The 17539-nt window shown below is 37.9% G+C and overlaps 1 protein-coding gene across 5 annotated transcripts in view; it reads right to left on the reverse strand.

Moving 5' to 3' along the window:
- RALA (RAS like proto-oncogene A) overlaps positions 1–17539 on the reverse strand; it is an 80703-nt gene that overhangs the window by 32025 nt on the left and 31139 nt on the right. Inside the window, exons 1-2 of one of the 5 annotated variants that reach the window (XM_012473588.3) lie at positions 8346–8383; positions 3537–3581 (exon numbers count right to left, since the gene is read on the reverse strand). The exons of 1 other annotated variant lie outside the window; for it this stretch is intronic. The gene's annotated coding sequence lies outside the window, so the exon portion shown is untranslated. Of the gene's footprint in view, positions 1–3536; positions 3582–6122; positions 6866–8345; positions 8410–17539 lie in introns of those variants that run through there. 3 more of the 5 variants (XM_012473583.3, XM_064366751.1, XM_012473594.3) reach the window with 3 other exon arrangements.

Raw genomic sequence — 17539 nt, forward strand, 5'->3', positions numbered from 1 at the left:
CTGTTGAATTTTTAGTAGAGACAAGGTCTCACTATGCTGCCTTGGATGGTCTTGAACTGCTGGGCTCAAGCAATCGCCTAGCTTGACCGCTCAAAGTGCTGGGTTTACAGGTGTGAGCCACTGAGCCTGGCTGATCCTCTTTTTTAGGAGACCCTGTCTCTTAAAAAAAAACAACAACATAAAAAATCATTTTTAATGACAAAATAAAAGCAATTCCATTAATATCAGGAGTAAGATAAGGGTGGCCACTAGCATCACTCTTACTTAGCACTGTTCTGGAAGTAGTACCACATTAGAAAAAAAAAATAAAGAGGCAAATGATCATTATTAACTGATAATGTCATTTCATACCTAGAAAGACCAAAGGAATCAACTGATAAATTACTACAAATAATAGATTTCAAAGGGTGAATGGTTATATAATCAATATAACATATACATTTACAAACTCACTCACAGAGAGTATATAACTAAGAATAAAATTAGCACTAACTGTGTAAGATATACATGAAGACATTTTAATAATAATAAGTAACATAAAGGATAACTTGAATAAATAAAGACATCCTGTTTTTGGAACATAAAGAGTGTATTCTGGTAAAGATACAAAGCTCTGCCAGTAAAAAAAGACTATTAATCATGAAAATTAAAAATATCTTCATGATTAAAAAAAAATCTAGTAAGTCAAAATACAAAGGACCTGACTCAGAAGTCATCTGACCTGTCTCCTAAAGTTTTCTTTATCATAAAATTTGTGAAGATAATTTCTTTTTTTTTTTTTTTGAGACGGATTCTCACTCTGTAGCCCAGAATGGAGTGTAAAGACGTGATCTCGGCTCACTGCAACCTCCTTCTCTCAGGCTCAAGCATCCTCAGCCTCCTGAGTAGCTGGGATTACAGGCGTGTGCCAGCTAATTTTTGTTTTGTATTTTTAGTAGAGACAGGGTTTTGCCATATGTTGAAAACGACTTGAACTTTTTCTTTAAGAGAAGGTTGATTGACATACAGTAAAATTTACCCTTTTAAATGTATAGTTTAATGAGTTTTGATAAAAGTATACAGTCATGTAATTACCATCACAATCAAGATACAGAACACTTCCATTACCCCAAAAAGTTTCCTCCTGCCCTTTGCAGACAATCTTCTCCGTCACACTGGCAGTCACTGATGGGATTTCAGGCCTTACTCTTCTGTCTTTTGGATCATAATATATGTAGCTTTTTATGCCTGGCTTCTTTCCGTTAGGCAAGGCTTTTGAGACACACGAATATTGTTGCATGTGTGCATGCATGTTTTTTTAAATTACTGAATAGTATTCCATTGTCTGGATATATCATGATTTATTTATGTTGTTTCCATTTTAAAAAAATTTTATGTATAAAGCAGCCATAAATCTTTGTGTACAGGTCTATGTATACACACGTTTTCATTTTTCTTGGGTAAACAACAGGAGCAGAACTGGTAGGTTGTATTGTGTGTGTTGGTTTTCCAAAGAGGCTGTACTTTTTTGCATTTCCACTAACAACGTACAAGATTTCCAGTTGCTTTCATATCCTGGTACTGTCCTAGGCTTTTAATTTTAGGCAGTCTAGTGAATGTGTAGTGACATTTCATTATAGTTTTAATTTACATTTTCCTAATAACTAATCATGTTGAGCTCTTTTCATGTAGTTAATTGCCATCCATATGACTCTGGTGTTGAAATCTTTTGTCCATTAAAAAATGTTTGTTTTGTCTTTTTAGTGAGTTTTAAGAGTTCTTTATATATTCTGAATCAAATCCTTTCCAGAGATGTATATTGATAATCTTTTCTTCCATTTTGTAGCTTATATTTTCTTGACATGTTTTTTGATGAGTATTTTTTTTTATGCTTTTGGTGTCCCAAAAATCTCTGACAAATTTCAAGTGGCAAAGTAACCACTATGTTTTGAATATTTATAAATAAAGACATTATTTAGTTAATAATTTATTATAAAGAGATGGAAGGAAGTCCAGTCAAAAAAATGATATTACTTATAACTGATACTCTAAACAGTTAAGACCTCCATTTTAAATATGCAATCAAACTCCATACGAACAACATTCAAAGTAAGAAAATCCCTGAGGCAGTTTTCTACTTTTGAAACATAACAACTTAGTATTTTCAAATTACTCCATACTGAGTAAGGAGAACACAAAATAATAGCAAAGACTGAACTAAGAACTCTTAAAACTCACTAAAAAGACAAAACAAACTTTTTTTTTTCCCATTTACGTTTTTTACTAAAGCACCCACGCAAGTTTCTGTGCAATGTACAAACACGAGCCAGCCCTGGGGCTCTTGCCTCCTCTCAGAGACGGGGAGGTGGGAACCAGACTTACTGATCCAAGCCCCACCTGCCTCCCATGCAAAGACCAAACCCAAGATCCCAGGTAGCAACATTTTTTAATGGACAAAAGATTTCAACACCAGAGTCATATGGATGGCAATGGCTTAAAGATGGCTTAACATTTTGCCTTGTCTGCAAAATAAAATTTATTTATAAGACTTGCCAGACATGTTGTCAGACATCAAAGCACAGAATCTTAACATCATGAAGGCTCAAATTACTTTATCTCCCTGGGTTTCAGCTTATTTGTAACATTAAGGTTAATATTAACAAAACAGCATATGTAAGATATCTAATACACATAATTAAGTATTCAATAAAGGGTAACAAATATTCAGGCATCTTTTTAGAAGACTCTAACTTTATATGCCACATATATTCAGTCCCCAGTCAGTGCAAAATCATTACCAGCAGCACAAAGGTAAAGCCCTCATCACAGTTAAAATTTATAAAAAAATTTCTAAAACACATCAGAAAGTGATGGCTGAGACTTCAAAGACAAAACATTAGCAAATCAAGTGAACCTTGAGGTGACAGTAAGAAAGGAAGCTACAAGGCCAGGCACAGTGGCTCATGCCTGTAATCCCAGCACTTTGGGACGCCGAGGCGGGCAGATCAGCTGAGGTCAGGAGTTCAAGACCTGCCTGCCTAACATGGTGAAACCCCATCTCTACTAAAAATACAAAAATTAGCCAGGTGTTCTGGTGGGTGCCTGTAATCACAGCTATGCAATGGAGAACCGCCAGAAGTTTTAAAGAGAGGAGACACTGGGACTCAGAAGGCAGGAAGAACAGGTGGAAGGCTACAGGTCAATGATGACTTGAGTTAGGACTAGGGAGGAGGAATGGATGGCTCTAAAAGATATTAAGAAAAAAAGAGTCAAATGAACTAGATTAGATGTGAGGGGCAAAGGAAAGTGAGAATTTAAGCCAAAATAACCAACCTCCTAGCTGGAGTGAATATAGGTAAGGAAAAGAAGGAGAACAAGCAGCTTCTGTGGGACCAGGTAGGACTGGGAGGGGAGAGAAGAATTAGTGCAAGGAAATGCTGGAAATCAATATTGATCTTTTAAAAGATCAAAATATTTAAAAAGAAAAATATGAGAGTAGCTTACGAATAAGCAGTTTTCGTACCCTAACCACAGTAGTTTTGCTACCAAATAATTACCTGAATGTTTTCAGCAATATTGAGAAATAAGTAACAGGGTAGAACCTGAAAGGTGAAAAAGGAAAAAAAGACTCATAAACTGCTATTTGTATTTTAATATTTGTTTTTAAACCCATGTGATTTCAAAATAAGATTATGTAGTTTAGAAAAGCATTAATAATTAATTGTAAAAATATATGTGTGCTTCCATATTCCTATGCTAATTCTGGAAGGATACATAACCTTTTGATTTTGATCCATGTGAATGTATTACTTATTTGGAAATTAAATACATGTTTTTATTTACTGAATTTAACAGCTACAAAATTGAATAAAGAAATAATGTTCAGCTGGGCATGGTGGCTCACAACTGTAATCCCAGCATTTTGGGAGGCTGAGATGGGAGGATCACTTGAAACCAGGAGTTTGAGACCAGCCTGGGCAACATAGTGAAACTCTTAACTCTACTAAAAAAAAAAAAAAAAAAAAAAAATTAGCCAGATGTGGTGGCACACGTCTGTAGTCCTAGCTACTCCGGAGGCTGAGGCGGGAGGATCATTAAGCTCAGGAATTCGAGCTAAGATTGAACAACTGTACTTTGGCCTGGGCAAGAGAGTGAGACCCTGTCTCTACAAAAATAATAATAATGCAGGCTTAGATGCTTAATAGATCTAATTTTTAAAAGTATAATTTATGTAATTTATACCTGCTTTAGATTCCATGTATGAGCTACAAATTAAGTATATAGCCTGGTAGTTTGAGTTTCTCTTATTGATATATTTATGAACTTCATATTGTTTATGAAAACTTTGTTAATTTAAAAAAATGCACCCAAAAAAATAACTGAATTAACCATGCCTGAATGATCCAGTTTAAAAATAAGTAGGGCAATTGCTTAATTGATTAAGTCTTACACCATGTATTAGAATAGTGACAGAAAGTTTACTAGTAGTTTTTTTTTTTTTTAAAGAGATAAGTCTCGCTCTGTCACCCAGGCTGGGGTGCAGTGGTGCTATTACACCTCACTATAGCCCTGAACTCCTGGGCTCAAGCAATCTTCCTGCCTCAGCGTCCTGAGCAGTTGGGACTACAGGCACGCCTGATTAACTTTTTCTATTTTTTTGTACAGACAGGGTCTCATTATGTTGCCCAGGCTGGTCTTGAACTCCTGGCCTCAAGTGAACTTCTCACCTTGGCTTCCCAAAGTGCTGATATTACAGGCATAAGACACTGTGCCTGCCTCACAAACGAAGTATTTTCAAAGAAAAATCTGAGCACAGCCTCTGGTTTACATGAAGACATCTGTTAAATCCCACTCTTTAATACACGTTTCATCAGTAAGTTGGCTCTCTCTTTGTATAGCTGCTTCTCTGATCTTTTGGTGTGCTTCTGGATTTCCTTTTTCTTTTTCCTATGCCTATATTGTGCACCAACATGTATTTATTGAGTCAGGTACTATGCTCAGCATTGGGAAAGGGTTGAGGGTAGGTTCATAGATGAGCAAGTCAGGATTCTTGACTTCAAAGATCTTAGAATCAAGTAGAGATGGAGCAAGAGGAGGAGGGGAGAGAATGTATTAAATTCTAATACATCATTTTGCCTTTTGCATTCCTTCTCACTTATGTCACACTTGCCTTTTTATGTTGTTTTATTGACTTCATAGCTATAATTTTTAATGGCTATGTAATATATCATCCTGCAGACACAAAGCAATTTACTTACCATATACCATAATGTAAGACATTAGAGCTGTTTTGAATTCTTCAAAATTATAACAGATGATCATCTATTTATTTCTACATTTAAAGTACTCTCCATGAGACAGAATCTAAGAAATGGAAAATTAACAAACTGACTGTTGAAGGTTTATCATGCACATTGTCCAACTGCTTTTTTTTTTTTTTTTCAACTGCTTTTTTAAAGTGCTGTACTCCGGCACATGTAACTATGCTAGTATTGCTAGTATCCCTACTGGCAATGAGTGCTCTTTTTAAAAACTTGCTACTTACATACTGTGGAAAAGATCTCATTGTTATTTCTAATTACATCTTTCATTTCTTAAAGAGAGTGAACATTTTTTCTATGTAGTATTTACTTTGTGAATTGCTAGTTCTCATCCTTTACTCATCAGGCAATAAATATTTTGTATCACATTTTGTGTAATTTCATGTCACCATTGGCTAGGCTTTCTTTTATCTTGCTCTCCCATTTCACTATAGTAAGTTTCCTCTGTCATGTGGCATTTCAAAGTTTCACTTTACGGTTCATGGACAAGAAACAGGTTGACAGGTTGGCTCCTTCTCCAAATATCACAACAAATAAGAGTTTATCCTGGGTTGCTAACATGTTCATTAGAACTCCTAGTTCTCCCAAGCTGTGAGTTCAAAAAGAAATGTTTTTTGAAGTAGATTTCCAAAATTAGCATGGGAACCGATGTTGCTGCAATCTTTGTATGGGCTGGGTGTGTGGGTAGGATATTGAGCTAGCTTTTCATGTATACTCCTTTAATTAATAGCATATCCTATCATCCCTTCTGCTCTCTGTTCCTACTGATTCATTGCTTAAAGTCTCTTCAAGACTCAGTAAGGAAGAATAGATTCCACTTACAGGCCTCCCTCCTGGGAATGCTGGGTTGGGGCTTCCTTTGCCCTGCTTCATCCATCAGCACCATCTGTTTTCTGTCTTCTACAACCTAGAAAGTCTCTGCTTTGCTGATGGTCACTCCATCTGTTCCCATTCTCACTGCTATTACAGAATTACACATTTCTGTCTGTAAATTCTTTTTCCTGTCTTTTCACGGGGAGTTGGGGATAAGAGGAGGTAGACACATATATTTAGTCTACTGGCTTTCACTATGAACTCGAGTTAAAATCCTGAGTTGACTTGATTTGGAACCCCAAAATAGTTCAAGTTTAGAAACTATAAAAAAATTCCAAGATATTCAATTAAAATTAGCCTGAGTTTTAAAGAATACTATTTTTTCAGTACCAACTTCAAGGGTAAATCAATTTCCTGATACGGATGACCAAAGAATCATAAAAAAACACAAAAGTTTAAGATGGGGATAATACCTGGCATCAAAAAGAGTGGGAATGAGGCGCAAATGGGAAAGAAGAGAAAAGAAAGTTAATGGTCTGAACTGCTACAGAGAAGGGTTGAAGTGATTTTTTTCCCCCCCAAAATTTTTTTCTTCACAGCATTGGGTCAAGTTGATAAGAAGACATACTGATCAGTCAAAGCCTTGAAAATTAAGTATTGACATTATTTTTACAAATCAGGAAGATAAAGCTAAAGACTGACTCTACAGCAACAAAGATTCTCTTTGTGCCAATTAACCTTTACTACAGCTCTTTTACAGACCACTTGCTGAATTCTTACTTCGTGGAACTGTGGGTGAAGAGCCAATTCTTTTTATGGAGTAACAGGGAGCAGTTTAAAAAGAAAGAAAATATAAACTAGTAATCTTTTAAATTCTGACTTGCTATATGTGGGACCCCACATCCATCCAGTCAGGTTAACCTCTTGGTATATATTATAAAATCCTTTCCATATAAGTAAGGGTCACTTTTTAAATTTAAAGGATCCCTCTGGCACTGAACATAAAAATATATTACCTGAAATTATGTTTAATGACAACTGAGTATTATCAATTACATATTCCACTACAAATCTGTTTAGCATGGGCTCAATTCCAAGGGCGATCTTGAATGCTGTTGAGTACGCCTAATCCTACCATTCGTGTTCATCACCTCCCAACACACACAGGCACAGGTGGGACTTGAGGTTCTCTTACCCTTAGTGTTTTTTCATGACTATAAAAGTAACATATGCTCATTATATACAACTTAGAGAGTAAAGAGAAGTGAGAAAATGTCACCTTTGTGGTCCTGTCACCCAGTATAAATTTTTTGGAATTTTTACTATCTTCTAGAACTACGTTATACAAAGTAGTCAGCCAATCACACACAGGAAGCTAAGAGGAAAATTCCAAGGAAAACAGGAAAAAGAAAGGGAAAAAAGGGAGATTAAAAATCCAATTACCTGGATAGGACAAAAACTTTGGGGAAAAAAATAAATCATCTTCCCATTTATTGAATGCTTATTGTGTGTCAGACACTTTTTTCAACTACGGAATTAATTATCTCATGAAACCCTCAAGACAACTTTAGACCTATTATTCATGTTTTATAGGTGAGAAAAATGAGCTGTATCAAGCTTTGAAAATGTGCCCTAGGTCACACTATTGATGTGAAGCCAGGATTAAAAATTAAAAAAAAAAATCCACATCCTAAGTGTTTGCCATCTAAACTTTATCACCACTATGGAATAAACTGGTAAGAATGACCTTACACAAAGGTTAGAGGTAATTTCTTTTAAACATAAAAAGATAATTCTCATGGGTGGCACAGAAAAGCTACCCAAATCATTTTATAAGATCAGTGGTACCAAAATAGCAATAATCACACCAAAAAACTACATTGCCATCTCATTTATGAACAGAGAAATTTCATAAAATGCCAACACCTGAAATTTACCTCTCAGTACACAAATAATCCATTACAGTTTAGTGTGTTATACAGTGGACCCTTGAATAACACAGGGATCGGGGCACTGAACCAACTCCCCCACCCCCACTGTGTGCAGCTGAAAATCCAACTTCCGACTCCCACAAACTTAACTACAAATAGCCTACTTGACTGGAAGCCTTACCAATAACAAAATAGTCAATTAACATATATGTTATAAGTAATATATACTGTATTCTTACGATAAAGTAAGCTAGAGAAAAGAAAATGTTAAGAAAATTGTAAGGAAGGAAAATGCACTTACTAGTCATTAAGTGGAAGTGGATCATCATAAGATCTTCATTCTCATCATTTTCATGTTGAGTAGGCTGAAGAGGAGGAGGAAGAAGGAGGATTGGTCCTGCTGTCTCAGGGGTAGCAGAGGAAAAAAGAGGTGGAGGAGGTGGAAGGGAGGCAGGAAAAGCAGGCACACTCAATGTAGCTACAGAAATGCACCGTAATTAGACTTTTTTGCTTTTTCATTTTTCTAAAAATGTTTTTATATGGTACCAATCCTTCTTCCACTGTTTGCTTTAGTTTTAGTGCTCATATCATAGGAGAGTTTATGTTGTAAACGAAGTCAAAAACAGTCTTGAGGAATAAGAACAGTTCTGCTAGATTATCTAACATCACTTTGTTTTATGGCTCTGCTTCTTCTAGGTCTCCTTTCTCATCCCCCTGCATCAGTTCAGACGCACTGATCTCTATCAAGCAGACTTTTGTTCCCCCTCCCACTTTTTAAAATTTTTTTGCCACATCCACAACCTCTTTCAAGATTTCCTTGATTGGCTATGTCGTAAATTTTGTGACACAGTCATGACATAACATTTGGACACAGTTTTCTCCAGCAGGAGTTTATTGTTTGGGGCACAATCGCTTTCACAGATTTTTCTATAACAATGATGGTATCTTCAATGATGTAAGCCTTTAAAGTTTTCATGATGCTCCTTCTATTGGGATCCTCCACAGCACTGACATCCTTTCCACAGAGTGCTGTATGTAATGAGCCTTCCAGGTCCTTATGGCCCCCAATCAGGAAGCTGAATTAGAGACATTGTGTTTGGTGGTAAGTAGACCACTTCAGTGCCTTCGGTTTTGACCTCATGGCGTTCGGGGTGGTCAGAGGCATTATCCAATATCAAAAGAACTTTAAAAACCAATCCTTTACTAGAAAGGTACTTTCTGACTTCAGGGACAAAGCACTGATGAAAGCAATCCAGAAAAAGGGTTCTTGTTGTCCAGACCTTCTTCTTGTACAATAACCTAAAGACTGGCAGCTGGTGTTTATCTTTTCCCTTCAAGACTTGGGGATTAGCAGCTTTATACATAAGGGCAGCCCTGATCATAAACCCAACTGCACTTGCATAAAATAGTTGAGTTAGCCTATTCCTTTCCAGCCTTAAATCCTGGTGCTTGCTTTTCTTCCTTACCAACAAAAGTCCCTTGTGACTTTTTTAATTTTTCCAGAATAGGAAAATTTTGTCTGGATTAAAAACCTGTTCAAGCAGATATTGTTTCTCCTCAATGATTCTCTTAATGGCTTTTGGGAATTTACCTGCTGCCTCTTGGTTGGCAGAAGCTGCTTCTCATGTTATCTTGACATTTAAAAAGCCAAACCTCTTTCTAAAATTATCAAACCATCCTTTGCTGGCATTAAATTCTCCAGCTTTAGATCCTTCACCTTCCTTTTAGCTTTAAGTTGCCATATAATGACTTTGCTTTTTCTGGAATCACATTAGAGTCTATAGGTATGGCTTTTTTACCTTAGACCCAGAGACAGATTGGAAAGGTATGCCTTTCTTATAGCAACCCGGCACTCTCATAAAAGCTGCATTTTCAATATGATAAAAAGGTATTTTGCAACAAGTACAAGGTTTTTGTGCCTGCTGCTGTCGCTGCAGTGAAAGCTTCACATATTTTCTTTCCGTTTTTTTTTTTTCACAATGGTCCTTATGCTGGATTCATTTATCTTGAAACGGTAGGCAATCATAGCTGCAGACCTCAATCTATGGTGCATATCAGGCAATTTAACTTTTTTCTTGTAATGTTGACTTTTCTCTGCTTCTTGGGAGCACTTTCAGAATCACCAGTAACATTTCCTATGGGCCTCATGGTGTTATTCAAAGTTTACAATATTGTACAAACACTACATTTACTGGAGAGATGAACTGCTCACACAGAGATAATTAGTGTCACATGGCATTTGAAGCAGATATTTACAATACTTGAGCTCACCAATAGCAACAGGAGGTAGTTATAAAATTATTATAGTATCATACACACTACAGTTAATTTTTTGCAGTTATAATTTAATACTGAATCATTACATTGGTTTACATTTCTCTTGATTGTGAATGATGCCACATATAGTTGTGTTTGTATGTGATATGATTTGGTTATATCTCCACCCAGGTCTCATCTTGAATTGTAGCTCCCATGACTCCTACATGTTACGGGAAGGACCCAGTGGGAGACAACTGAATCATGGGGGTGGTTTCCCCCATACTATTATCACTGTAGTGAATAAGTCTCACTAGATCCGATTGTTTCCTAAGGGGTTCCCCTTTTAGCTTAGCTCTCTCATTCTCTCTCGTCTGCTGCCATGTAAGATATACTTTTCACCTTCTGCCATGATTGTGAGGCCTTCCCAGCCACAGAAAACTGTGAGTCCGTTAAACCTCTTTTTCTTTACAAATTACCCAGTCTTGGGTATGTCTTTATCAGCAGCATGAAAACAGACTAATACAGAAAACTAGTACTGGTAGAATGGGGTGTTGCTGTAAAGATAACCAAAAATGTGGAAGTGACTTTGGAACTGGGTAACAGGTAGAGATTGGAACAGTCTGGAGGACTCCAAAGAAAACAGGAAAATGTGGGAAAGTCTGGAACTTTCTAGAGACTTGTTGAATGGCTTTGACCAAAATGCTGATAATGATATGGACAATGAAATCCAGGCTGAGGTGGTCTCAGATGGAGATGAGGAACTTGTTGTTGGGAACTGGAGTAAAGGTGATTCTTGCTATGTTTTAACAAAGAGATTGACAGAATTTTGCCCCGGAACTAGAGATCTGTGGAACTCTGAACTTGAGGGAGATGATTTAGAGCATTTGGTGGAAGAAATTTCTAATCAGCAAAGCACTGAAGAGGTGATTTGGTTGCTGTTAAAAGCATTCAGTTTAAAAGGGAAACAGGGCATAGAAGTTTGAAAAATTTGCAGCCTGACAATGTGATAGGGAAAAAAGCACCATTTTCCAAGGAGAAATTCAAGCCAGCTGCAGAAATTTGCATAAGTAACCATGAGCCAAACGTTAATAACCAAGAGAATGGGGAAAACATCTCCAGGGAATATGTTAGAGACCTTTGCGGCAGCCCCTCCCATCACAGGCCCCGAGGTCTAGAAGAAAAAATGCTTTCATGAGCTGGGCCCAGGGGCCCCCTGCTGTGTACAGCCTAGGGACTTGATGCCCTACCATCCAGCCACTCCAGCTAAGGCTAAAAGGGGCCAAGGTACAGCTCGGGTTGTGGTTTCAGAGGGTGCAAGCCCCAAGCCTTGGCAGCTTTCACGTAGTGTTGAGCCTGAGGGTGTACAGAAGTCAATAATTGAAGTTTGGGAATCTCCACCTACATTTCAAAGGATGTATGGAAATGCCTGGATGTACAGGCAGAAATTTGCTGCAGGGCAGGGCCCTCATGGAGAACTTCTGCTAGGACAGTGCAGAAGGGAAATGTGGGGTTGAAGCCTCCACACAGAGTCCCCACTGGGGCACTGCCTAGGGGAGCTGTGAGAAGAGGAGCACTGTTCTCCAGACCCCAGAATGGTAGATGATCCATTGACATCTTGCACCATTCACCTGGAAAAGCCACAGAGACACTAGACATCAGTCCATGAAAGCAGCCAGGAGGGAAGCTATACCTGGCAAAGCCGCAGGGACAGAGCTGCCCAAGACCATGGAAACTCACCTCTTGCATCAGTGACCTGGATGTGAGACATGGAGTCAAAGAAGATCATTTTGGAGCTTGGATTTGAATGCCCTGCTGGATCTGGGACTTGCATGGGGCCTTTGGCCCCTTTGTTTTGGTCAATTTCTCCCATTGGGAATGGGTACATTTATCCAATGCCTGCGCCCCCACTGTATCTAGGAAGAAACTAACTTGCTTTTGATTTTACAGATTCATAGGCAGAAGGGACTTGCCTTATCTAGATGAGACTTTGAACTGTGGACTTTTGAGTTAATGCTAAAATGAGTTAAGACTCTGGGAGACTGTTGGGAAGGCATGATTGGTTTTGAAATGTGAGGACATGAGATCTGGGCGGGGCCAGGGGCAGAATGATATCATTTGGTTGTGTCCCCACCCAAATCTCAACTATAATTGTAGCTCCCATGATGCCCACCTGTTGCGGTAGAGACCTGTTGTGAGAAAAGGGAATCATGGGGGCAGTGTCTCCCATGCTATCCTTTTGATAGTGATTAAGTCTCATGAAATCTGACTGTTTTATAAGGAGTTTCCCTTTTAGCTTGGCTCTCTCAGTCTCTCGTCTGTCACCATGTAAGACATGCCTTTCACCTTCCACCACGATTGTGAGGTCTCTACAGCCACAGGAAAGTGAGAGTCCATTAAACCTCTTTTTCTTCATAAATTACCTAGTCTTAGGTATGTGTTTCATGTCAGCAGCATGAAAACAGACTAATACAGTATGATAAATTTTAACTTTTTATAAGATTTGTGTACATTTTATAATTAATAAACTAGTATCTGCATATATTTAATGCATTCATGTATACCTATCTTATTTTTGATATTTCTAGGTTATATGGCTCATCTGCAAGTTTTTTCAAATTGTTGTTAAATCTCTAAAAGAATTTCCAATATATTTATTGAAAAAAATCTGCATAAGTAAACCATTGCAATTCAAACCTGTGTTGTTCAAGGGTCAACTGTATTCCAAAAGTGCAATACTAGATTAATAGTAAGCATAAAAATACAATCACATAAATAGGCCCAATGAGAAAATTGATATAATCAATGGTAGTGAAAAGAAAAAGTTATGCAGAGAAGGCAAATCCATTAAAAAAAAGAGAGAAGAAATAAGCATTGGATAAAATTCAATATTCCTTTCTGATAAACATTCTGAGTTAAGAACTAGAGACTGCCTCTTATAAGTGTTATATATTTCTAAAGAAATGCATCACAAGTGAGAGTCATTTTTAAAATTTTTTTTCAGATGGAATCTCACTCAGTCACCCAGGCTGGAGTGCAGTGGCATGATCTTGGCACTGCAGCCTCCACCTCCCAGGTTCAAGCGATTCTTCTGCCTCAGCCTCCCAAGTAGCTGAGACTACAGCCATGTAACACCATGCCTGGCTAATTTTTGTACTTTTTTAGTAGAGATGGGATTTCACCATATTGGCCTGGCTGGTCTCAAACTCCTGACCTTGTGATCCGCTTGCCTCGGCCTCCCAAAGTGTTGGGATTACAGGCATGAGCCACCATGCCCAGGCTTAAATTGTTTTTAATTTAAAAAATAATTTTTTTTAAGAGGGGGCCATGGGCAGCCCAGGGTCAGACTCTCAGCCACAGGCATCCAAGGGCTGAGAGCTGTGCACAGTCCCCTTGGAGAGTGTATTCCTTTTATTATTATTTTTTGAGAGTCATTTTTATACAGGAGCCACACTAAACTTATCTGTATTTTTAAAAAATATACACGCCATTAAAGCAAGCACAACTAATTTTTAAAGAATGCAAATTAGAGAGAGCATACTAGTGAGAGGTAGAAGGATGCTAAGAACTCTTTTCTGGGTTTTAGTACTCCTTTCTGCGGTAGCCAGTGAATTAAGAGACAACTTTTGCTCATAATTTTGGGCTTATTTAGAGCCTACTTACCCAGAGATTCCAAACCAGTGATTAATAGTAACAGCATAACACACAAATTACCATCAATGAAGGGAGATAGATGCTGTTCAAAGAAACTCCATTTTCTCTTGGCTACAATAAAATTATGAATCATGTAGATAAGCTGCACTGTGAGTCATAATTAAGTTAATGACCAACTATAGCCTGCTCACTACTGTTAACTCCCTTTTTCATGAAAGACAAAAGTGTATTTGAAAAGTACAAAATCTTAAGTTGAAGTTATACAAAAGATAATGTGAAGTTACATACTAGGGGAAAAAAGAGACTGGAATATTCCCTGAAAATCATAAAACACCTTGTGGCACTTATATTTTTCTTCCTAAGATTGAGTACTGGTAAGTCTAAATTTAAGACTTGATCATATTTTTATTTATTTATTTAGAGACAGAGACTCTCTCCCTTGCATATATATTTTGTAAAAAGCTGTCTAGATAACGGTAGTGAAACAATACAAAACTGCAAACACATACAAAAATACAAAAACAGCAGTTTCATACGGTTTAATAGAAAGTGGCTGGGGAATAGAAATAGCCAACAGACTGAATATGCTACTTTGTACCAGGCACACTTTACTAAGTTCTTTATACTAGTTGTTAAAGGTACTGATAACACTAGGCAAGAAATGGGTAAAAATACACCCAGATCTTGTATAGGGAGGTGAGAGGGTTGGAGAGGTGGCTGAAGGAGAAGAGGAACAGTCATGGATGCCACAGTGCAAACCACTGTTATGTCTGTGATGAAGACTACCAGGTTAATGATGGTAACAGAAGACACCAGAGAACACTAATTTAAGACAAGCCCTGCATTTAGCAACTGTCTGTGTGCTCAAGAAAGGGACAATGCTCCTCAGTCATTTCCAACATGTCTAACATCAAGAATATGGACTAGAATGCATGTGCTGTTAATACTCTAACTCACAGAAAGAGAAGTAGGAGGAAGAGTACCCTTCTTTAGGGGGCTTATTGGGTACCGTCATGGCTCATCAGGAATGAACTAGTATCACACAGGCTGGGCATCAGGCTCATGCACAAGTAAACCTCCAGTCTTTAAAAACTATTATTAAAAGACAATCACATTTAAAATTGAAATATTAAACACATGCATCTATATTCAAACTAATGATTGGAAGCAGAATTGCAGCATTTCATTATCAACATTTTTTTTTATGGGGACAGGGTCTTGGTATGTTGCCCAGGCTGATCTTTAACTCCTGAGCTAAAGCAATCCTCCTGCCCCAGTCTTCCAAAGTGCTGGGATTACAGGTGTCAGCCACCACGTCTGGCTGCATTTCATTATCATTTAAGGCTTACAGGCCTCAACTAATATAGAGGAGAGGTTAATAACCAAAAAAATAATGTTTGGAAGGTCCGGGCCTCACAGAAAGTAGAGCTTTCCTGGGACCATCTCCAATACAACATCCTTCAGTATACTAGTGTATTTCTTTCCATTTTACAATTTGATGATTTTTAAAAAATTGCTTTTATGTTTACCTAGAAGTTTCACTGAGCAATTTTTAAAAGTCAAGTAAATATAATGAAATTGAAGAATCACAGAAGGAAGCCTTAAAATAATCCAAACCCTTCATTTTTTATATGAGGAAATAAGAGTTCGATAAGAGTTACATCACTGGCATGAAGTTCCAAAGAGCTGTGGTGGAATTAAAACTGGAACTGGGCCAGGCATGGTGGTTCATGCCTGTAATCCCAGAACTTTGGGAGGCCAAGGTGGGCAGATCACCTGAGGTCAGGAATTCAAGACCAGCCTGGCCAACGTGGTGAAACCCTGTCTCTATAAAAATTAGCCAGGCATGATGACGGGTGCCTGTAATCCCAACTACTTGGAAGGCTGAGGTTGGAGAATTGTTTGAACTCAGGAGGTTGAGGTTGTAGTGAGCCAAGATTGCGCCACTGCACTCAAGCCTGGGCAACAGAGCAAAACTCTGTCTCAAGAACAACAACAACATAAACCGGAACTGACCCAGTATGGTATGATCCAATAGATTCTATATATCGATGCCGATGTAGTCAGATGTGACATGCACTAGAAACTCCCAAATGACTTTTGAAGCAAACATCCCTTACCCTCATCCCTTCACTCTATCCCAAAATCCGGGGTCCAGCTCAACAGATGAGCTGAGTATGTTTGCTTTACCTAATAACTGGTATACCCACTTCATATACAGGCTTCCACATTCACCAATCTGTCATACTGGAGGACTGAGTTTAAATAAATGAACCAGAGTTAGCTAACTTCCTGAACGATTAGCCACAATATAACCTAACAGTTTCATGTTATGACAGGAATTCAAAAACATGGTCTTGGTTGCACAGTAACAGGTGTTGTATGAAGACAAAGAGACTTGTTACAGGGCCGGGCGCGGTGGCTCAAGCCTGTAATCCCAGCACTTTGGGAGGCCGAGGTGGGTGGATCACGAGGTCAAGAGATAGCGCTCGAGACCATCCTGGTCAACATGGTGAAACCCCGTCTCTACTAAAAATACAAAAAATTAGTTGGGCATGATGGCGCGTGCCTGTAATCCCAGGTACTCAGGAGGCTGAGGCAGGAGAATTGCCTGAACCCAGGAGGTGGAGGTTGTGGTGAGCCGAGATCGCGCCATTGCACTCCAGCCTGGGTAACAAGAGCGAAACTCCGTCTCAAAAAAAAAAAGAGACTTGTTACAATAGACTCTTAACAACAAAGCATTCTGATTGCCAGATAATTGGCTGCAGCTCATAAATTACCGTTTTTTCTTGTTCCTGTCACAAATCAGTAGTAGCCTCATAGAGAGTCATAACTAATCCCAAATTAGTTGAGTCTTAACTCTAAAGGTTTGAAAGGAAGACAAATAAAATACTAAAGCTCTTACATGCTATAAGATTTTAAACTGAGAAATAGCAAACACGAATAGATTAGACCTGTATTTGCTTAATTCCAGTAGACTAAATACTTTGGCCTAAATAGAGGTATCAATTTCATAAACCCAAAAAATATTCAGAAACAAGAAAATTCAGTAACTCTGAATTTTGAATTGCCAGTTATAGTTCAGTTGACAAGATGCAACTATAATGTACAAAGCATGGGAATAAATTCAAGATATCAGAATAGGGGTTTGACTCTGCCACTACAAAAAACTATACATTAACTAAAACACCAAAGGGACTGATGCAAAGCCCCCTTATATTAATACTGCCTGCCTTTTTACGTAAGTTCAGCTGATCACAATAAAAAGTGAAATAGTTTGACACAGTTTACTTAAAATTCATCAGACTCCATATTGCTCACAGGTGAAAATCTAAATTCCTTAATTCTGCCCCTGCTCATTTCCTTTTTTACTCCTCTCCCCTTAATCCTTATATGCCTTGATCCTGATGTATTCTGTAATTTCTATTAATAATATAATTGTGGAAAACTGGGGGAAGTTTGGGTTAAACTATAATAAACAAAATAAAACAATGGTACCAAGTAAGGTTAACAGACTCTGTAGGGACTGGCATGACATAACCCAAAGAAAAGAAGATATACTTGAAGTGAGTTTACAACAATCAC

Source organism: Aotus nancymaae, unplaced genomic scaffold, assembly GCF_030222135.1.
Source record: "Aotus nancymaae isolate 86718 unplaced genomic scaffold, 86718_ANA_hifiasm-v0.15.2.pri h1tg000065l, whole genome shotgun sequence".
NCBI lineage: Eukaryota > Metazoa > Chordata > Mammalia > Primates > Aotidae > Aotus > Aotus nancymaae.